Source organism: Felis catus, chromosome D2 (assembly GCF_018350175.1).
Source record: "Felis catus isolate Fca126 chromosome D2, F.catus_Fca126_mat1.0, whole genome shotgun sequence".
In the NCBI taxonomy this organism is placed as follows: domain Eukaryota; kingdom Metazoa; phylum Chordata; class Mammalia; order Carnivora; family Felidae; genus Felis; species Felis catus.
This window is the reverse complement of record NC_058378.1, coordinates 49927565-49950429: the sequence shown is the minus strand read 5'-3', so window position 1 is coordinate 49950429 and position 22865 is coordinate 49927565. Positions and strand designations below refer to the sequence as shown.

The following is a 22865-nucleotide window of genomic DNA, read 5'->3' as shown; positions in this document are numbered from 1 at the left end:
CCAGGCTGCGTACATCCAGGAGCAGAGCCCTGGGGGGGCCGGTAGTCCTGCTGGAGCAGGTCTGTGTCCCCTGCCGCTGACCAGCGCTGCCCCCCCGCCCCCACACACAGAGTCAGCATCATTCCTTCTCTTTCCCTCCATAATGCACACGGCTCCATGTTGGATGTACCCTTTGGTAGTGTGCTAACCTTCTGTACACTTTCTTCCTTTTCTAAGGGTATGTATCCTCCCCCAGGATGAGTCTCCCCAACCAGCCTGCTCCATTTTAACGAGCAATTGTTGGCCCAGGAGGCTCCTTCAGGACGCTGCTGACCATGGCTCTGCCCAGGCCATGGACTCTGGGCATACTTAGCCAGGTCAGGGGGTGAGGCATGTACCAGAAGGGCTGTGGGAACTTTATACCTCACTTTACAGGGCAGTCAGTGTAGGCCAGCAAGGGCAAGACATGTGGCCCGCCTGTGCAGGAGCCAGTAGAGGAGCCAGGTCTTGGTCCCACCCTGCACTTCCAGGGCTGGGACCACCTGTTCCAGGCAGGGAGTTGGGGGTTAGGGGCAGGACTAATGTGTGTGTGAAGGACCACAGCTGGTTTTCCCTAGGAGGGGTGAGAGAGAGCCCTGCCCTCTGGTCAAGGCTGCAACAAGGAGGGAAAATGGACTCTTAGCGGCTTCCTTAGTTCCTCTGCCTCAGTGGGTCTCCTGCTGACAGGCCTGGCCTCTGCCCATGTGCTGCTGCTCCCCCAGCACAGAGACCCTGGCCGGTCTGGCCTGCACCACGCGGGCCTGCAGACAGCACCCAACAGTGTCCGAGAGGCTGGAGCCAGCCAGCCCTGAGCACACATACATCTATTTGTTGCTTACTGAGCCTGAGCTGAAACAAGACAAGCCTGTCCCATGGGACCCCAAAGAGGAGACTGAAAATAAACATATAAACAAATACACATCAGAAAAATTTAGAGTGAGATGCGCGCTACGAAGAAAATGAAACAGCACCCATGAAGCAGCAGGGCAAAAGCTAGCTTGCTCTTGGTTTTCGGTATGAATACAGATCTTGAAAGCAGGGCACTGTGAAAAACAAAAATGTTAAAAAGAGAAGAAAAAAAGGGAAAAAATGAAATAGTATAATGGGAACAAGAGTGACAGGGGCTGGCAAGGTGGGGGCATCATAAAAAATGTAGGCCTCTCTGTTGAGGCAGTGACAAGGAGAAGCCAACTGTGCAAACAGCTGTCTAGGGTGAGGGAAGAGCAGAGCAAAGGCCCTGTGGCAGAAATGGGTATGGAGTGTTCAGGCAAGAAGAAGACGGGAGCACACAGAGTCAAGTGAGCCAGGTAAACAGGAAGACCAGAGAAGTAGGTGGCTGGCCCCAAGAGCATATGGCCTAGGTTCCATTCTAAGTGCAGGACACTAGGGTTCAGAGCAAGAGTTGACCTGGTTGGTCCTTTTAGAAGACCAATAAAGTCTTAGGGGCCCTGGATACCAGCCTGAGGAGGTAAGATTTTATCCTGGAGGAGACATGAGGCCAAAATGGCTTTTGAGCAGGGAACTAGCAGATCGTTCCTGCTCATCTTTGGCCCCTTGCGCTGCCCAAGCACAGACCCCCTGCCGGCAGCTGTGGGAACCAGCCCCTCCTCGGGGAGCTCACCGAGCTGTGCAGGTGCTGGGTGTTGCTGTCAACACAGCTCCACTCCTCCCAGCTGGGAGGTCTGGGACAGGGTTTCCCATCTCCAATTCTCCGTTTCCTTCTCTGCAAAAGAGAGAGAAAATTTTAGATGATAATCAGTGACTCCAACCAAACACCACAAAAGATTGTGGTCCCACTGCCCCCCTTGTCATCAAAGGCTGAATAGCGTAGACTTCCACTGTCACCAGGCTGTAATGAGGTGCCCCAGCTCCCTGTAGGGGTAATGTGAGAGAGGACCAAGTAGAGAGCCATGACACTCATTTCCACGGGGCAGGAATGAGCCCCCTCCATCCCATGGTGTCAATAGGGGCCACACAGGAAGATTCAGATTCAAACTCTCATAGGTCAAAGACAAAATGTCAAAAGAAGTAAAACTGAATGAAATAAAAATGTAATGTATTAAGATTAGTAAGAAACAGCTAAAGTATGACCAAGAGGAAAATGTATAACACTGAATGTACACATTAGAAAAGAGGAACCAGGGGTGCCTGGCTGGCTTGGTTGGTAGAATCTATAACTCTTGACCTCAGGGTCATGAGTTCAAGCCCCACACTGGGCATGGTGCCTACGTAAAAAAATAGAATAAAATAAAATTGGAGTTTAAAAAGAAAGAAAAGAGGAACCATGTTAAATCAGTAATCTACACTTCTTCCTCAAGAACTTAGAAAAAGAAGAACAAAATAAACCCAAAGCAAGTAGAAAGAAGGGAATAATGAAAATAAGAGCAGAAATCACTGACATTGAAAACAGAAAGACTATAGAGAAAATCAGTGAAACAAAAAGTTGATTCTTCGAAAAGGTCAATAAAAATCACCAATATCACGAATAAAACAGGGTATCACTACAGACCCCGAGAACACCAAAGGATATTAGGGAACACTGTGGGAAACTCTACACACAGAAATCTGACAACTTATAGAAAATGGTTAAGTTCTTCAAAAACCACAAACTACTACAACTCACTGAATATGAAATAGATCATTTGAATAGCCCTATAACTGTTAAGGAAATTGAAGTGATAATTTAAAACCTCCCAAAAGGGAAATTTACAGGCCCAGATGGTATCACTGGAGAGTGGTATCAATGTTTAAAGAAGAATTACCTCCAATTTTGTACAATATCTTCCAGGAAATACAACAGGAGCAAACTCCTTTCAATATAATTGCTAGTATTACCCTGATACAAAACCAGACTAAGATAGTACAAAAAAGAGGGAACACTGTAGGCCAAAATTCCTCATGAGTACAGATGCAAAAATCAGGAACAAAATATTGGCAAACACAATTTAGTAATATATAAAAACAATTATACACGATGACCAAGTAGAGTTTATTCCAGAAATACAAAAGCTGTTTCACTATGTGAAAGTCATTTTAATCCACCCTATTAACAGGCTGAAAAAAGAAAAATCACATGATTCTATCAATTGAGGCAGAAAAAGCATTTGACAAAATGTAATACCCTTGGGAGAAAGAGGATATGAGGAATGACTGCCTAATGGGTATAGAGTTCCTTTCAGTGTGAAAAAAATGTTCTGGAAATAGATAGTAGTGATGATTGGGCAAGGTAGTGAATGTCCCATATGTCACTGTAGAATGCTTAAAATGATAAATTTTAAGCTGTGTATGTTTTATGACATTAATTTTTTAAAAAAATTCAATACCCATTCATGACAAAGTTTTTAGAAAAATAACAGAGGGGAACTTCCTCAGCTTGCTAAGAGTATCTACAAAAAACAGACAGTTATCATAATACCTAATAGTGAAAAACTGGACGCTTTCCTCCTAAGATCAAGAAAAAAGCAAGGATACCCACTCTTGCCACTTCTACTCAACATTGTGCTGAAAGTTCTAGACAGTGCAATAAGGCAAGAAAAAGAAATAAAAGGCATTCAGCCTAGAAAGGAAGAAATAAAATTGTCTCTGTTCACAGATGACATGATTGTAAGAAATAATAAAAATTATAGAAATTATAAGAAATAATAAAAAAAAACCCTCTTAGAACTAATAAGTGAACTTTAGCAAGGTCATATGATACAAGATAAACATACAAAATCCAATGTATTTCTATATACCAGCACAAACACGGAGACACTGAAATTAAATTAAAACTAGACCTACCACATGATCCAATAAACCCACTTTTGTGTTTATATCCAAAAGAAATGAAGTCAATATCTTCACAGTGATATCTACACTTCCATGTTCATTGCAGCATTACTCACAATAGCTCTGTATGGAAACAACCTAAGTATTGTAAATAAAGAAAATGTGGTATACATATATACAGTTATTTAGCCATAAAACAGAAGAAAAGCCTGTCATTTGTGACAACATGGATGAGCCTGGAGGACATTATGCTAAGTGAAATAAGCCAGACAGAGAATGACAAATACTGTATGATCTCACTCATATATGAATTTTTTTAAAAGTCAAATCCAGCGAAGCAGATAGTAGAACACTAGGTGCCAGAGGTTGGGGCTGGGGTTGGAGGAAGAAGTGCAGAGATGTTGGTTAAAGGCCCCAAACTTTCAGTTATATCAGGAATAAGTGCCGGGGATCTAACGTAAAGCATAGTGCCTATAGTTAATGATACTGTGCTATATACTCTAAATTTGCTTACTGAGAGTACATTTTAAGCTTCCCCACCAAACACATGCAAAAAGGCAATTAGGTGAGGTGATAGATGTGCTGATTAATTGTGGAATCATTTCACAGTGATCTTCATGTCGTATGCTTTAAGTACATACACTTTTATTTGTTAATTAGATCTCAATAAAGCTGGAAAAGTTACCTTGCTATTTAAAATCGCTCAAATAAATGAACTGCCGAGGTGTAAGTCAAACAAAAACACATACAGGACCTGTGTGCTGAACACTACCAAACACTGATGAAAGAAATAACAGAAGATCTACGTGATGGAGGTACATACTGTACTCATGGATTGGAAGACTGAGCATGGTGAAGACTCTTCTGAAATTGATTTTCAGGTTTAACACAATTCCTATCAAAATCCCGGCAATTTTTTTTTTGTAGATATAGACAAAATCATTCTAAAATCAATATGGAAATGCAAAAGAACTAGAATAGTTAACACACTTTTGAAAAGGAGACTAGAGTGAGAAGAATCAGTGTACGTGAGTTTAAGACATTATGCAACTACGGTCATCAAGACTTGTGTAGTATTGGCAGAGGGTCAGTTACAGAGATGACTGGGGCAGAATATAGAAGCCAGAAATAAACCCACACAAATTGGCCCAACTGATTTTTGGAAAAGGTGCAAAAGTAATTCAGTGGGAGAAAGATCACTTTTTCAACAAATCACTTTTTCTACTGGATCAATGTCAATTGATTGTGCTGGAGAAATCATATGCAACCCTCCCTCCCCCCCGCCAAAACAAAAAACAAAAAACAAAAAACCCCACAACCAAAACTTAACCTCACACCTAATAAAAAATTAATGTAAAAAGGATAATTGACTTAAATGTAAAACTTAACACTATAAAGCTTTGGGGAAAAAAGATAAAAATTTCAGGATCGAGGACTAGGCAAAATATTCTCAGATTTAACACCAAAAGCATAATTGATTTTAAAAAAACGGTTAAAGTGGACTTCATCAAAATGAACAAGTTTAGCTCTGCAAAATGTCTTATTCAGAGGAGGAAAAGACAAGCTACGGTCTGGGGAAATATATTTGCAAGCCACATACCTGCCAAAAGAATAGCCTAAAACATACGAAGAATTTTCAAAATGCAACAGTGAAAGAAATAACCCAATTAGAAAACGGGCAAAGGGCATGAAGAGACATCTCACCAAAGAGACGACAGATAACTACATGAAAAAGATGTTCGACATCATTGGCCACCAGGGAAATGTAAGTTAAAACCACTAAACACCAATCAGAAAGGCTAAAATAAGAAAGTAGTGACAACACCAAATGCTGGCAAGGGTCCAGAGAAACTGGATCACTCATACATTGCAGGTGAGAATGTCAAATGGTAAAGCCACTCTAGGAAATGTTTTGGCAGTTTTTTTTTCTTTTTTTTTTTAAATTTATTTTTGAGACAGAGAGAGACAGAGCATGAACGGGGGAGGGGCAGACAGAGAGGGAGACACAGAATCGGAAGCAAGCTCCAGGCTCTGAGCCATCAGCCCAGAGCCCGACGCGGGGCTCGAACTCACGGACCGCGAGATCATGACCTGAGCTGAAGTCGGACTGAGCCACCCAGGCGCCCCGGCAGTTTTTTTTTTTAAAAACTAAACATGCAACTACCATATGATCCAGTGACTACATTTCTGGGCATTTATATCTGAGAAATGAAAGTTGATGTTTACACAAAAATCTGTTCAAGAAAGTACATAGCAATCTTGTTTGGGGTTTTTTGGTAGTAGCTGAAAACTGGGGACACCCCAATATCCTTCAATAAGTGAATGGTTAAACAAACAACGCCACTACCGTGGAATATTACTCAGCAATAAAAAGTAACAAACTGTTGATATAACCATCAACCTGGATGAATCTCTGAAGAATTATGCTGCGTGAAAAAAGCCCAAGCTAGAGGTTACATACGTTATGATTTCATTGTATAACATTCTTGAAATGACAAAATGGTAGAAATGGAAAAGAGTTTCATGTTTTCCAGGGGTTAAGGATGGGGTAAGATGAGGGGTCAGGAAACTCCTCTCCTTGGGGAGCTAGGAGGGAAGTGTGTGTCAACAAGTTTCAACATGAGGGATCCTAGTGGTGATGGAAATGTTCTGTTTCTACTGGATCAATGTCAATTGATTGTGACATTGTAGTATAGTTTTCACAAGATGTTGTCATTGGAGGACACGAGGTAAAAATACACAAAATCTATCAGTAGTATTTATTAGCACTGCATGTGAATCTGTATTTCAAAATAAAAAGTGTAATTTAATTTTCAAAAGTACTAAAACAGTTGCCTAGATTTAACAAAATTAAACAAACCTGTGGATTTAATGACATCTTATAAAACATCAAATCAAGGCTATCTTTCATTAGTTATTTTAAAAATTTAATCCAAGTGATATGTAAGCATTGTCTAAAACATTTAAACATATTACAAAGTTTATAAAGAAACATGGCGGCCCCATGCCCTAATCCCCCCTGCTCCCAGAAGCATCCTGTTTAAGCCTTTTGGGTCTTCCTTCTGCAATTTACCTTTATGATTCCAAGTAAAGTGCCTACACTACTGTTTCTTGATTTTTGCATTTTAGATGTTGCCTAAGTGATGGACTTCTTTCCAAGGAGACTGAGAGTTTCGTCTCTACTTCCTTTTAATGGAGTTAGCTCATGATACCCACTTAAATTCATGCTTTCTTTTTAACACATGGCTAAGTAAATGTCTTTCACAGCTGAACCCGATCTTTTTCAAGTTCATTCATCCAGTCATATGGTGAGTGTTTATTGGCACCTACTGTGTTCCAGACACTGCTCTAGGCGCTGGGGACACAGCGCTGAACAAAATAAATGGAACCCCTTACATTCTTGAGGGTCAGGGAGCCGAATAAGAAACAAATGCATTCATATTTTTCTGGTGTTAAATGCCACTGAAGAGCAGCAGATGGGGTGCAAAATGCTCTTCAGCAATAACCTAACCGCCAGATATTATATAACAGACGAGTTACCAAGAATTCACTACATCGGTTATAAAAAGAACGTGTCAATACAACAGATACTTAATTGCGCGTTTACTATTATTCTAAGTGCTGTATTAGAATCTGAGTTTAGTCCTTGTCCCAAGGAAGTCCACAGTATAAAAGTAATTCTCTGTGTCGGGTATTTCTTTGAGCGCTAAGTATTTTCAAGCATGTTGTGACTTTCACGTGTGAGTCAAGAGGCAGTGCTGACCTACCAGCACCACCTTTTGGGGATAATTTGGCCTTTGTGATGCTTCTTTTTATTCATTTTCACTGTCATTTTTCCAAAATCATGCAATGTCTCTTGTTAGGGTTTTTAGTGGAGCTTGGATTAAAATGTTTCTTTGATATCATAGCAGACATATATATATTCTTTTCCAACTCACATTGTAGTTTCCCTTAAATACCAAGAATCATGAATAAAATAAACTTGGAGTTTATTTAAAACAGGTGTGACAAGGTTTAGGAAGAAGGGAGAGAAATCAATTCTAACATAAAGGCACATAGGAAGCATCTCGAATTTAAAAAAAAAAAAAGGCAATGAGAGGCAGCTGGGTGGCTCAGTCAGTTAAGCGTCTGACTCTTGATTTCAGCTCAGGCCACGATTTCATGGTTTGTGGATTGACCCCTGTGTGTGGACCCTGCTTGGGATTCTCTTCTCTCTGCCCATCCCCCACTCTCTCAAAATAAAGTGAGTGAGTGCTCTCTCTCAAAATAAATAAGTAAACAATAAAAAAATTCTTACTGTGCCTCATTTATAAATTAAACTTTATCGTAGGCGTGTATGCTTCGGGAAGAACTTAGTGTGTACATAAAGTTCAGTACTATTGGCCATTTCAGGCATCTGCTAGGGGTCTCGGGTAAGGGGGGGTGGAGACTACTACACAAACTCGACCTTGACTGGTACATCAGGGATATTTCTTTTAGCCAGGTGGCCTATTTATGTATTTCATGTAACTGTGTCTCCACTTCCCCCGGAAGAGTTTATCCAGTGAGCTTGTTCCAGAGAAACTGAGGCAGTGGAAGTCAGAACCACAGGACCAGCAGCATCGTAGCGAGTCCAACAGTCGGTTGCAGATCCGATTACCTTCCTGTACAGTGACCTGAGACGTGTGAACCATGACATTCTTTCCAGGCCAGGGCAAGGCAAAAGGTGGACAAAAGAATCATAAAAAAGTTTCATGGTGGAAGAATTAGGAAAAGGATGGTCAGAGAAGAAAGGAGGAAGGGAAAGAAATGTTCTTGACCTGACGTCTTGGGAGGAGGCAGCCTACTTGGATTTCTGCTACTCCTTTTCCTGGTCAGTTCGATTTTGAGGTCTTTAGTGTTTGTACGTTTTGTTTAATGTCATGTGCCTGTATGTTAAAGATGTGACAGTGCCTATGTATTGGGATATAGCATAGTTTGATCTCAAAGTTAAGCTGCTTTCTACCATTAAAAAGAGGAACAGACCTAATGCTCAAGTACTGGACTTTTAAAAAATAGTTACCTTGATCAAGTGTTGAAGACCCAAAGTTTCCCTGGTAGCAGCCCTTCTCAAAGGGTCCAGGAAACAGGACTATTAAGGGTTGCCAACCCTCAGATCCATGCAGTGTGTGTGTGTGTGTGTGTGTGTGTGTGTGTAACAGATGGTGAAAATATCCTATAGGCGCTAAAAAGGGAACAGTGTTTTGCACCTTGTCAGCCTTTAACCAAACATAAGGACACAGAATTTAAAACTGGAAGTAGAATTTAATATCTGTGTAGTTATTTCCTTTAAGAAATATTAAAAGCTGAGATACAGAAACAAATCGGTGCCAGGAATGAAGTAATGGTTCGGATAAAGGGCTGCTGACTCTAGACTTAACCATCCCAGCGACTTTTGAACCCTGCACGAGTCTCTCTGCAGAGCCTTACTGGCCACTAACAGGACGGGCTACGGGAGAGCTTCTCTCCCCGCAGAGCTGTGTGAGGAGGGCGCACTTAGAGGCCTGGCAGGTGCAGGCGAGCCCTGTGGGTTTCTAGAAGAGGAGCTCATCGGGGCAGGAGAAACACCTGTGCAAAGGCCCCGTGTGCGAGTAAGCTTGGTGTGTCCTCAGGCCAACGTGTTGGAGCCGTGGGAGCGAGAGGGACACTGGAGCTGACAGCAGACAGCCAGTGGGCAGCCAGCTTGCACCCCCTCGTGTCCCCGGGGTCCCTTCTTCCTGGGAAGCTGGCCACGCTTCCCGCTTATCGACGCCCCATCCCGCCCCTTGTCGGCAGCTAAGGTCCAGCGTCTTCTACTCTGTGGAGTCAGGTACCCCGCATTTTCTTGGCTTCCGTCTTCCAAAACTCTGTGCCCCCTCTCCCCTGCTCCCAGTTGCTCTCCCCTGCTGCATACTTCCCAGGGGGACACGCTCCAGCCCGAGGAGCCGTGGGGGCGGCAAAGACCCGGGAGCCCACGTGGAGGGCTGAGGCAGAGGCACAGACTTCTCGGGGGAGATGGGCTCGAGCTGAATTTGAACAAGTAGGGAGGAGGTGAGGATGCTGCCTTCTTTAACAGCTGGGCTGTGTCGTCCTTGTCACGCTCCGGTTTCCCGGCCCAGGCTATTTTGGGTCAAGCTGTAGGGACCCGCTGCGGCAGCGTCGTGGGTGGTGAGTGGCAGGCTCGCCCACCTCTTCCAGCTGGCCGGGAACGAGGCCAGGCTGGTCCCTGCTCGCGCTGGGCGAGGGGTCACCACCCTCTGGAGGAGAGCAGGGAGAAGCCCTTGTAGCCGGGGTAGCGGCCGTGGCAGGGAATCAGTTCCCGGTTAACACAGGCTTCTGAGGTGCTCGGTCTGGGGAGGGGACAGGTATCCAAGCAGACGCCTGCCGGGCCCGATGCACTGTGCACAGACTCACGCGGGCCACCCCTGTGGCCCTGGGGTGGGCTGGGGCCTGGGGAAAGGCTTCACTACAAGCAACAGCTGACCAGGTCCTAAAGGCTAAAGAGTTTGTCAGGCTGGGTGGTTTTGCGTAAAGGGCAAAAGGCAAGGAATGAGGCTCTGGGACCACTGGGGAGGTGGGAGCCTTACTGGCCAGCGCTGCGGGCATGTGGCGGAGCCAGGAACCAGGGCGCCTCCCATGATGGGCACACGTGCTTTTCTTATTTGCATGCAACCTTAAGGCGACCTGGGAGGTGGCCTTCTGCCCCACCGAATGTGTCTCCGGCCAGTTCCACCCTCTCCGTCTCAGCAGTCACTACCCCTGATGACCGAATGAAGCACTCTTCACATGGATCTTCTGAAAAGTCAAAATGCAGCCCCCGACACTTGGGTGCAGGGAGCAAAAGAGAAAGACAGAAATGATACTAATACCAACTCCAGTCTCCCGCCCCTGCCCCATGGCAGAAACTCCACAGAGTCCCAGGGCAAAAGCCAGATGGCATTAACAGCCGAGGGACAGGAGCCGGCACCTTCGTCCTGCCCCTGCCCCGGCCTGGGCTGCTCTCAGAGACCCGTGGGGGGTGACAGCTGCACTGGTTGGAAGACTGACCCTTGCCGTGGTCACTGGGACAGAACCTGCTGCTGTCCCTCAGAGCAGGGATGTGTCTGCCAGCGGCTGGGCTCCTCCTGGAATTCAGCAGAGGACGGGCTCTGTCACCGAGCAACTGCACTTGAACAAGTGGGCTGGGCCTGTTGATCGTGGTGAGGCATGTTTCGATTCGTGGGTCATTTTGTTCCAAAGCGTGTCTCCTCAAAACTCAGAATCGCCACATGGTCCTGTTTACTTAAGAAAACAAAACAGGGGGAAAGAATATCTGTAGGGAGAAGGTCCCTTCCTCAGGCTGAAACCTGCTTTACCATTTTACCATCCCCAGCTTTGCCCTGCACCTGCCATGCCGGCTGAGCCAGTGCATGTGGGTGAACACACGGGTTCCCTCCCCTAATGCCCAGACGGCCCTGCCAGGGAGCCTCCCTTGCCCTTCTGTCACAGGGAAGGGAAGAGGAGGCACAGGGGAGATTCAGGTCTCTAAACCCAGTGGAAAGAAAAGGAAGTGTTGAGAAGGGCCCCCGCTGCTACAGCCCTGGGTCTGGTTCACCTTCTACAGCAGCCCACTTCTGTTGGTGTTATGAAGGTCTGGTGGGCGTCTGAATATAAGGATTTCTCTGCTCTGAGTGAAGCATCCCAAAGCTCTCTCTCCTCACTGCCTCTCCCCGGAGGGCCCCATGGGGGTCAGTACTGGAGGGCAGCCCGGTTGATTTTATTTTATTTCATTTTATTTTATTTTATTTTGTTTTGTTTTGTTTTGTTTTGTTTTATTTTATTTTATTTTATTTTGTTTTATTTTTTGTTTTATTTTTTGTTTTATTTTATTTTATTATTTTTAGTGAAGATTTTTTCCTTTTTTTATTTTTTATTTTTTATTTTTTTCAATATATGAAATTTATTGTCACATTGGTTTCCATACAACACCCAGTGCTCACCCAAAAGGTGCCTTCCTCAATACCCATCACCCACCCTCCCCTCCCTCCCACTCCCCATCAACCCTCAGTTTGTTCTCAGTTTTTAAGAGTCTCTTATGCTTTGGCTCTCTCCCACTCTAACCTCTTTTTTTTTTTCCTTCCCCTCCCCCATGGATTTCTGTTAAGTTTCTCAGGATCCACATAAGACTGAAAACATATGGTATCTGCCTTTCTCTGTATGGCTTATTTCACTTAGCATCACACTCTCCAGTTCCATCCACATTGCTACAAAGGGCCATATTTCGTTCTTTCTCATTGCCATGTAGTACTCCATTGTGTATATAAACCACAATTTCTTTATCCATTCATCAGTTGATGGACATTTAGGCTCTTTCCATAATTTGGCTATTGTTAAGAGTGCTGCTATAAACATTGGGGTACAAGTGCCCTATGCATCAGCACTCCTGTATCCCTTGGGCAAATTCCTAGCAGTGCTATTGCTGGGTCATAGAGTAGATCTATTTTTAATTTTTTGAGAAACCTCCACACTGTTTTCCAGAGTGGCTGCACCAATTTGCATTCCCACCAACAGTGCAAGAGGGTTCCCGTTTCTCCACATCCTCTCCAGCATCTATAGTCTCCTGATTTGTTCATTTTGGCCACTCTGACTGGCATGAGGTGATATCTGAGTGTGGTTTTGATTTGTATTTCCCTGATGAGGAGCGACGTTGAGCATCTTTTCATGTGCCTGTTGGCCATCCGGATGTCTTCTTTAGAGAAGTGTCTATTCATGTTTTCTGCCCATTTATTCACTGGGTTATTTGTTTTTCGGGTGTGGAGTTTGGTGAGCTCTTTATAGATTTTTGGATACTAGCCCTTTGTCCGATATGTTATTTGCAAATATCTTTTCCCATTCCGTTGGTTGCCTTTTAGTTTTGTTGGCTGTTTCCTTTGCTGTGCAGAAGCTTTTTTATCTTCATAAGGTCCCAGTAGTTCATTTTTGCTTTTAATTCCCTTGCCTTTGCAGCCCGGTTGATTTTAGACGTGCAAAAGGATCCTGGGGAGAATCCTGGGGTGAAGAGCCTGCTCCCTGCATTCTAGGGTGCAGACGTGAGCTTCCTCCCAGCCACACGTTCACTCAGCAGGGCCGAATGGCAATGGCTGGGAGCTGCCCTGACCCCTAGGGCCTTGGCGTGAATTAGGAAGAGGAGGCAGCCCTAACCTGAGTTGGGGTACACAGGGCCCAGTGGGAGCACAGCCCTGTTCTCCCAGCAGGTGCCCCCACTCGGGGTATGGCCCAGACAGCTGTGCGCAGCACCCCTGCACCAGGGGATCCGCGGGCTCACCGAGCAAGCTGGCTCCTAGGTCTGTGACTTCTGCAGAGCCCAGGCTTGGCTGAGTGTCTCACGTCCCAGAAGAAGGGCAGTCTGTCCACCCTGACTATATAGCTTCCTCTTGTGGGAGCTGCAGCTCTGGGCCATGGTGAGGGTGCTTGCTTTCCCTGCAGGAGTCAGGGCCCGGCAGGTCTGAAAGAGGGTGATGTAAGGGCTTCAGGCTCAGTGTGGTCTCTGCCCTTGGTGGCTGTGGCCTTCCTGCAGGTGTCCCAGTCCGTGGAGTAGCGTTGTGTGCCCTTCACGGGCTCGCCCACGCACTCTCAGCCCTGCTGATTAATTGCATAATTAGCCAGAAGCTACATGTTGCCACTCAGGGGGAATTTGGTCTAAAAATATTTTCTTATGAGAAACACAACAGAACCTAAAAATATCCCCGCTGCAGTTGCCCAGGGAGGCCTCCTACTTGGGCCACCCCAAGCTGTGACTCAGTTTCTTGGAGAGTCTGGGCTCCAGAGGCTGCAGCTGGCCAGGCCCTACTTCCTTCAGGGGTGGGTGAGCTGGGATCGTCCATCCTGTCCCGGCATTGCCAGGTCTCGCAGATGCCTGCTTCCCACCTCGGCCTAGAGGCTGTCCAAGCGGCTCCTGTTTGCAGACAGAACTTGCAGAAGCCAAACTTCAAGGAGACCCAGGCTCCGTGATGTGGGATCCGGGAAAGGGCTTCCTCGCCCTGTCCAAGCCATCAGGGAAGGCCCACAAAGGGCTAAAGCTGGACTGGTGTAACTTTGCAGGCCAGGTGGAGGGGACAGTTGCAGTAAAGTTCACAGGTAGAAGTCCCTGCTGACCTGTGCAGGGACCTGGGAAGGAGGGAGGAGTGAGCATAGGGGGAGCACTTCTGCAGCTGAAGCCCCTGCTTGCCTGGCTCTATGCCCACATGGGACTTGGCCAACTGGCTGCATGTCTGGTGGCCAGTGGGACAGGCAGGAGTAGGGACACTTTGAACACGTGTGTTTTCCGGGCTTCGGTGCATAAACGCCCACAACCCCACTCTGGCATATGCATCTCCCAGGGAGGGTGTATCAAGGGAGGTTGGGATTCACTCTCTTGCCCTTCTCTTCTTCACTTACGGTCTCCTTAAATTTGGGCCACCACTTTCCGCTGCGGGGCCATGTGCAGGGCCCCACTCGCCAGTCCTGTCCAGGGCCCGTGTGCCCTCCAGCTAATCCCAGGTGGATGGCTAACCCTCTGTGCCCCCAATCCTTCCTCTGGCTGAGTGGAGCATATGAATACACATCTGGGCCCTCCTCTCTGGTACCATGCCCTTTCTGACCACACAGAGAGGTGGGGGCCAGCCAAAGTGGGCACTGCCCTCTCCCTGGTGAGCTTACGAGTGCTCTGGGGACCCCTGGAAGCAGAGCAGGTAGGGGGTCTCTGTAGCCCACCCAATGCTGAGTCTCTCTCAAGCCCAAGTTGGGGACAGAGATGGGTGTGGAGTGTAGCCCGCCAAGGAACATGTAGCTCAGAGCTCACACCCAGCTGAGCTTGACTATGGGCACTGGTCTTGGTCAATATGTGAACTTTGACACATTATTGACAGTCATTGAGCCTCATCTTCTCCATCTGTGAAAAGAGTGATATTGCCCACTGCTTAGGGTGTGTGAAGATAAAACTGACAGTTGGTAAGATGTGTAAAATGCCTGGTGATTGATAGGTCTTGAAACATGGTGCTATATAGTCATTACCTGAGTAAATCGTCTCTCCAGAGATGCCCATGGAGCTTCAGCTGCAAACGTTTACAAAGATGTAAGTATAAGAGCTCAAACTGTTAAAATCTCAGCAAACATGGGTGTGATTTTTCACATTCTCGAATCCAGCAATGGTTTATTAGATATGACATGAGGCAAGAACCAGAGGGAGAGGTCACACATGGAAGTTTTGGATGGGGGATGGTTGAGTTCATTATCTTGATTGTGGTGATGGTTTCATGGGTGCATACATCTGTCAAAACATCAAACTGTACACTTTAAATATACACAGTTTATTGGATGTCAATTTTATCTCAAGAAAGCCTTTCTTTTTAAAAGGTATCTGAGCATCCAGATGTTTGTATCAAGTCGGACAGGTGACTCTATTTGGAGGAGAGTTCTTCAATGAGCCAGTTTACTCTTACAGTCTCATATTCTTGACTCCAGCCCCATTAGAGGAACTTACTGAGAAAGAGACTCACTGCTGATAGCAGTGACCATAGATGCAAGGAAAAGGAACAGAAAACCTTTAAAAGCTGTCTTGACACATAACTCAATGGAGCAGAATAGAAAACCCAGAAATAAACCCACAACACTATGGTCACTTAATTTTTGACAAAGCAGGAAAGACTATCCAATGGGAAAAGGACCATCTCTTCAACAAATGATGCTGGGAAAACTGGACAGTAATATGCAAAAGAATGAAACTGGGCCCCTTTCTTACACCGTACACAAAAATAAATTCAGAATGGATTAAAGACTAAATGTAACACCTGGGACCTTGGCCATAACAGCTTTTTCTAGATATGTCTCCCAAGGCAAGAGAAACAAAAGCGAAAATAAATATTGAGACTACATCAAAATAAAAAGCTTACGTGCAGCAAAGGAAACAATAAAACTAGAAGGCAACTATGGAAAGGGAGAAAATATTTGCAAATGACATATCCGATAAAAGGTTAGTATCCAAGGTCTATAAAGAACTGAAACAACATCCACGGGCACCTGGGTGGCTCAGTCGGTTATGCATCTGACTTCGGCTCAGGTCATGATCTCACAGTTCGTGAGTTTGAGCCCCATGATGGGCTCTGTGCTGACAGCTCAGAGCCTGGAGCCTGCTTCGGATTCTGTGTCTCCATCTCTCTCTGCCCCTTTCCTGCTCATTCTCTCTCTCTCTCTCTCTCTCTCTCTCTCTCTCTCTCTCTCTCTCTCTCAAAAACCAACCAACCAACAAACAAACAAACAAACAAAACCCTCAACATCCAAAAGACCAAATAATCCAGGGAAGAGATGGGCAGAAGACATGAACAGACATTTCTCCAAAGAAGACATCCAGATGACCAATAGACACATGAAAAGATGCTCATCATCACTTACCGTCAGGAAAATACAAATCAAAACTATGATGAGACATCACCTCACACTTGTCAGAATTCAACAACACAAGAAACAACAGGTGTTAGGATGTGGGGAAAAAGGTACACTCAGGCACTGTTGGTGGGAATGCATACTGGGGCAGCCACTGTGGAAAACAGTATGGAGGTTTCTCAAAAAGTTAAAAATAGAACTACCCTACAATCCAGCAGTCGCACTACTGGGTATTTATCCAAAGAATTAAAAAAAAAAAACTAACTCCAAGGAATATATGCCCCTCTATGTTTATAGCAGCATTATTTACAATAGCCAAGATATGGAAGCAGCCCAAGTATCCCTCAGTTGATGAATGGATAAAGAAGATGTGAGATATATATATATATATATATATATATATATATATATATATATATATATATACATACATATATATATATATAGTGTGTATATTATATATATATATATATATATATATGGTGTGTGTGTGTATGATGGAATATCATACAGCCATGAAAATAATGAAATCTTGCCATTTGCAATGACATGGATGGAGCTAGAGAACATAATGTTAAGTGAAATTAGAGAAAGACAAATACTGTATGATTTCCCTCTTATGTTGGAATCTAAGAAAGAAAACAAAGAGAAAGAGAGAGAGAGACAAATCAAGAAACAGACACTTGACTATGATGAACAAACTGATGGATGCCAGAGGGGCGGTGAGGGGTGGGGCATGGATGAAGTAGGTGATGGGATTAAGAAATGCACTTTTGTCATGATGAGCACCTGTAATCTGTGATGTATAGAACTGTTGAATCCCTATATTGTACATGTGAAACTAATATAATACTGTAAAGTAACTTAAATTTAAATAAAAATCAAAAAAAAAGAAAAATAAATAAAAGCTGTATTGAGAAGAAAGTCATGGGGTGCCATATGGTACAGGGGGACCAGTTTGATAGGCCTGGCAGTTATCCTTATTATTCTATGCGATGAGAGACCAGCACTGTGGCTTCCAGTACCTAAAACAGATGTGCATTCTAGGAAGGAGACTCTTTAAGAAATTGAAATAAATGTCTTAAAAAATCTATTAAATAGAGAACTATATCTGCAACATCAAGAATGATCATTTTTAAAATCACTGAATGTATTATAAATGTACATTATCTTCTTTTAGTTGGTAGTTTATAGTTTTACTCTCCTAATGATACCTTTGAATGAACAAAGGTTCTCAATCTTCCTGTGATCGAATTTCTCAATATTTGCCTCTCTGGTTTATGATTTTTATTTCCTGTTTAAGAAATCCTTCCCAGCTTGAATTCATGAAGACAATCGTACATATTCTCTTCTAACAGTCTTCTATTTCTTTCATATGTAGGATAACTTTTTGTAATGGTGTGAAATAGGGATATAATTTTACTTTTTTCCATATGTATTTGCAATTTTCTAAGGACCATTGGGCCATTCTAAGGACCATTTCTAGCCCATTTTGCACTGATCAGCCATACTAGCTCAAGTATATGCAGGTGTCCATATTATATGGTTTATTTCTGGGTTCTCAATTCTATTCCTTGATTCGTGTTTGTGTTTAGTTATTTTTGACCACGAACATTTAATTTTCTTAGTGTGTTAGTTTGTTTGGGCTTCTGTAACAAAAATACCATAGACCGGGTGGCTTATTTATTTATTTCTCAAAATTTATTTCTCAAAATTCTGCAGGTGGGAAATCCAAGATGAAGCACTGGAACATTCAGTGTCTGGTGAGTGCCTACTTCCTAGTTCATAGATGGCAATCTTTTCACTGTAACCTCACATGATGGTAGGAGAAAGGGAGCTTGCTGGGGTCTCTTTTATAAGGGCACTAATCTCATTTATGAGGTCTCCACCCTTATGACCTAATTACCTCCCAAAGCCCCACTTCCAAATACTATCACTTTAGGGATTCAGTTTTAATGTATGAATTTGGGGGGAGGGGGATGCAAACATTCAGTCTATGGCACTTGGAATATATGATTTGTGGGTTCTTCAGGGAGAATTTGCTTTGTACCTATGGACACCACCACTATGCATACTGAAAATTGAGTTACCGGCTCAAAGTTTCAGACCCCTAAGATCTTGTGGATTAAGACTGAAAACCTACAAGAAAGCCACTGGCTTATGTTTATAGATTCTCCGCAGGGTTGGTTGGTTGGTTGGTTGGTTGGTTGGTTGGTTGGTTTTTGGTTTTGGTTTTGGTGTTTTTTTTTTTGCCTGTCTCCTCTCAGCACTGATGATCAAGGTACCTGATATTGTTATTCCCTTGAGAGAAGGAAGGTTTATTTCTAGTTTACCCTTCCTCTGAGAATGTAGCTGATTAGGGTCCAACTTTGTGGGGATATTCTATAGGAAGCTGAGCCAGTCATGGGTTTTGACTTCTGTCCACTACTCACCAAGAAGTCGTGAAACTCAAAGTTCAAGTTTACTTTGTTTGGCAAATTCCCTCAGGCCAAATGCTGGCTTGCCTGTCTGACTTTTTGTATTGTCTGAATGTTATGACTTGAGAAGTTCTTGCTTTTTGGCTAATTCTTTAACATATTCTAGATTATTTTTATATTTCGTCCACATTTTTAGTGGAAGAGCGGATCTAGGTACTTAGCCAATAATATTATCAAAAAAGTGTGCAGAATGATCCGATTTTTAAGTTTCTAAATTATAATTTGAAAATTATGCAGTGCGTTTTGTCTTCTAAGATTCTGAAATAAGTGTAAGATCTGTTTTATCCACAAAGGGGCCTGACATCCCTTCCTTTCTTCCTACTCCCACCCACCCTATCCAACTCCACCCATAACATGTGCTTGTAGCTTGTGCAGGGCCAGGGAGTCCTGGAGCCCTCTGTGTCCTAGATCGCACTTCTGACCTTCTTTGGGTCATGGGCCCCTTTAAGAATCCATGAAAGCCAGGCAAGGACATAGAGACCACAACACAGCAGCAGACAGTTTTTGTTGGCTACAACTTCAGGAGGCTTGTGGATCCTGTGCAGTGGAATCCCCTGATTCTGGGATAAAGACTGCCTCCACCCCCCTGTCCTGCATCCGTGGGATGGCTATTGGCAGGGCAAGGGGGCAGCAGGGGCTCAGCTGTGGGTGAACCAGCTGTGTCTGTCTTTGTCACATGCCAAGGCCATGATTAAGGGCTGCTAATGCAGAGTCAGAGGTGGCCCGGCCCTGGCCCCCAGCTCCTCCGGGGCTCCTCTCAGAGGAGGAGCCAGAGCCTCAACAGAGATTCTGGCCAAGGAGTGAGGTCTCCGGCGGACATCTGGACCTATGAGCCATGCAGAGCATTGTCCTTGGCAGCAGCAAGATGGTCGGGTCAGAGCCTGGGCCCTTCCCAGCTCACATAAGCTTTGGTTGGGAGGGAGCTTCTCAGGCCAGGACCTTTCTTGTCCATGTCGCAGCCGTGCCTGGCACCAAGCACCTTGCTAGAGGCCTCTGTCCAGCTGTCAGAACGGGAAACTCCTTCCTGTCCCGGGCAGCCTTTTTGGACTTGATGAGATCAGATGGTGGGAGGGAGGCTTTCATTTCTGGGGCTCCAGGACAGACAACTGGGAGCAAAAGAAAACACTTTGGGTGGACTGAGTGCCCACAGGGCCCAGAGGAGCAGATGGGCTCAGGTGAAGGGAAAGGCCTTGCAGAGCCAGTCCAGGAACGGCCAGGACAGCCTCCACCCCGCCCAGTCCGTGCCGTGCCTCACTCACTGGGAAAACAGCCACCCCTGACCACCTGCCCACCGGCCCCTCCTGCAGAAGATACTCCAAAAAGCAATTGTTAGAATTTTCTCAGGGCTAATAGCGGTTGCTGGCTGTCTCCAAAGCACACTCAGCTGTCCTTGGGGCTCAGCCAGCCCCCCACACAGGAGGGACGAGGCCCCCGGAGGCAAAGGCTCAAGCCACACAGTGCAGGCCTTCTGTCCCGGGGCCTCCTAAGCTTCTTTTTAGAAGATCTTTCTGTTGATGCAGTATTAGCTTTGCGATGTTTATAAAGATCATCCTGATGGTATATTAAAACCCACATATTGTTTTTCCAACGTAGCCTCACTCAGAGGTGGTCCGGGCTCCAAGGGTGATGCTGCCTGGTGTCTCGGAGCCGACCCTGTCTCAGCCTCCTGACCATCATTCCCCTCTCCGAGGAAGATGAAACAGTCTCAGAGGGCCCTACACAAGTCCTGCCCTGTTCTAGTTGCCACACGTGTGACCTTGGGCAAGACACTGGCCCTCTCTGGGCCTCTGTTTACTCCTCTGTAATGAGAGGAAACAATTCCTGCCTCTCTCAGCGTGTGTGATGGTTTAGCAGAGTGCCTGATGTTTATGCCATATCATCGTTGTTTCTAGGATGTCCCCAGACAGTGAGGTCTGAGGCCTCCCACAGACTGCCCCCTCCCCGACTCCCAGCAGGCCCATCCCATGTCCACACTCTTGGGCTCCCGGTCTCCACAGGCTTCTCCGCTGGGGGTTCCTGCTTCAGGGACCAGTGCTCCCATCCTGGGGCACGAAGAACTGGGAAGAGAGTTCTCCAGGGCCCCCATCTGCCACACGCTACCGGAGCCCCTGCCCAGGCCTTACTGTGGCCACACATCCTACCTCAGCCAACGGGAGCTGGGGGAGAGCAGGCCAGTTCTCTGTGCCTCGAGCCCAGTATGTTGACGTCATTTACTGATCAACACTGGATCAGCCTGGGCTCCTAGAAGCAGAGCCTGCTCTGTGCTAGTGTGGGGAGCCCAGCTGCTCCCCGCCAGCTCCAGTGAGTATCCTCTGGACCCCAGCCGTGTCTCCCGTAGCCCTGGACTTCTGTCCGGTGTGGTGCTTGTTCACAGACATGGACCCCGCTTGGGCTCTGTGTCGCCCTGATAGCGCCAGTCTAATGCACACAATCCCTCCTCCAGCTGGGCCCCTTCCCCTCCCTTGTCTCTGCCAAGACCCCTTCGCCCTCCCCTCCCTCCTCCTCAAGCTGGGCTTCCCATGCCTCAGGGCTTCTGCATCTTTCCCCCTGGGGCAGGCTGGGCCTGAGGCAGGGGTGGGGAGAAGTGGGGTGAGGGGCTGCAGCTACAGCTGTTATGTCAGGATGGGGACCAGGAGTCCCCGTGAAGGAGGTCTGCCAGGCAGGAGGCAGTTCCTACCGTGCTCTGGGCAGATGCGTCATCCTCAAGCCGAGGTTTCCCGGGGACAGCAGCCGCGGCCAGGTGGCCAGCTGTGCTGGCTCTCAGGCTCGGAGACGGAGGGAGCGCTGACGTAATGGGGCTCTGGCCTCCGCCCAGAGGCCCCCCATGGTGAGGTGCCTGCTGTGGCACGTGCTGTCACATGGTGGGGGGAGGTGGAGGGGAGGGGGGATGCTCACCCCAGAATCACAGGGAGGAAAGAGCTCTTCTCTCTCTGGGCACCCTTCCTGGCCATCCCTGGCCTGAGGTCCCAGGACCTGCCTTGGTCTTCTCTGCACGAAACAGCAGTGATCCCCACAGAGAACTTTTCTGAGTGCTCACGGTTGCCAGGGCTCATCCCACGTGCCATCAATACCCAGACTCTACTCCTCCCATTGCACCCAGTCAGAGGGGCCAGTGGAATGAAGGCTGGTTCACAGCCCTCCTCTTCCCCACTGGGGCTCCCCCTTCAGGGTAAAAGTCAGACTTCCGTGTGGCCTGGGAGGCCTGGCAAGGCTACCTGCTGCCACCCAACCCCACACCAAGGTGTGGCTCCCCAGGGATACCAGGCCCAGAGGACAGCACCACCTGCAGAGGCCCATGAGCATCAGGGGCTGGGAGGCCCAGCACCCGCTGTGCCCACCTCCCAGGAGCCCCTTTTAGCAAGCGGCTGGGGCAGCCCAGGGAAAGGAGCGAAGGACAAGGGAGAGGCACAGGGGCATCTGTGCGGATGGGGCTGTGCGGATGGGGCGGTGGAGGCCTCTCCACCCATACCAGCCTTTGGCACATGGCAGACACCAGCCTGTCTGTCCACCCGATCTCCAGCACACAAAGGAGCAAGACAGGTTGAGGGTCGGCGAGGAGAGCTGACCAAAGCTGGGGAAACTGTTGGGAGCCATGGGGCCTAGAGGGCTCAGCTGGCCCAGTCGGGAGCAGGGCCTCACAAGCTGGGGCGGTCGTTCAACCAGAAGGACAGAGGGCCTCAGGACACCTTTGGGTGGGATGGTCAGGTTTCAGTAACACGTTAGCCACAGTGGTGATTGAGGCTCTCAGAGTTTGCTCATCAGAAAATGGGGATGATATATTCGTCATAACGGATTTCTGGGAAGACAAAATCTTCTGGTCTCAGAGCGTGGTTCCTGCACAGAGCAGATCTTCAGCAAACCTTCCTGCCCCAGCAACTGATTTTTTTTTTTTTTTTGGTTAACTCACAAATAGCTTTATTTTATGTGAGTATAAAATAATTACATTTTAATTGGAGCGAATTTGGAAAGTACAAAAAACTGTAGTGAAAACAATGTATTTAAAAACGTTGGCTCAGGGCACCTGGGTGGTTCGGTTGGTTGAGCGTCCGACTCTTGGGTCATGGTCCCAGGGTTGTGGGATCGGGCCCCGCGTCTGGCTCTGCATTGACTGTGGGGACTGCTCAAGATTCTCTCTCTCCCCCCTGCCCCTCCCCCCTGATTGTGCTCTTTCTCTGCCTCTAGAATTAAAAAGAAAAGATTAAAAGA

General features: G+C 46.4%; 1 long non-coding RNA gene across 2 annotated transcripts in view; it reads left to right on the top strand.

Moving 5' to 3' along the window:
- Nucleotides 1–20492, top strand: part of LOC109492915 — a 64954-nt gene extending 44462 nt beyond the window's left edge. The window contains exons 2-4 of one of the 2 annotated variants that reach the window (XR_006587136.1): nucleotides 9417–9613; nucleotides 17905–17945; nucleotides 20253–20492. This is a non-coding gene — a long non-coding RNA (uncharacterized LOC109492915). The remainder of the gene's footprint in view (nucleotides 1–9416; nucleotides 9614–17904; nucleotides 17946–20252) is intronic. The other variant, XR_002736647.2, reaches the window with a different exon arrangement.
- Nucleotides 20493–22865: the final 2373 nt, after the last annotated feature.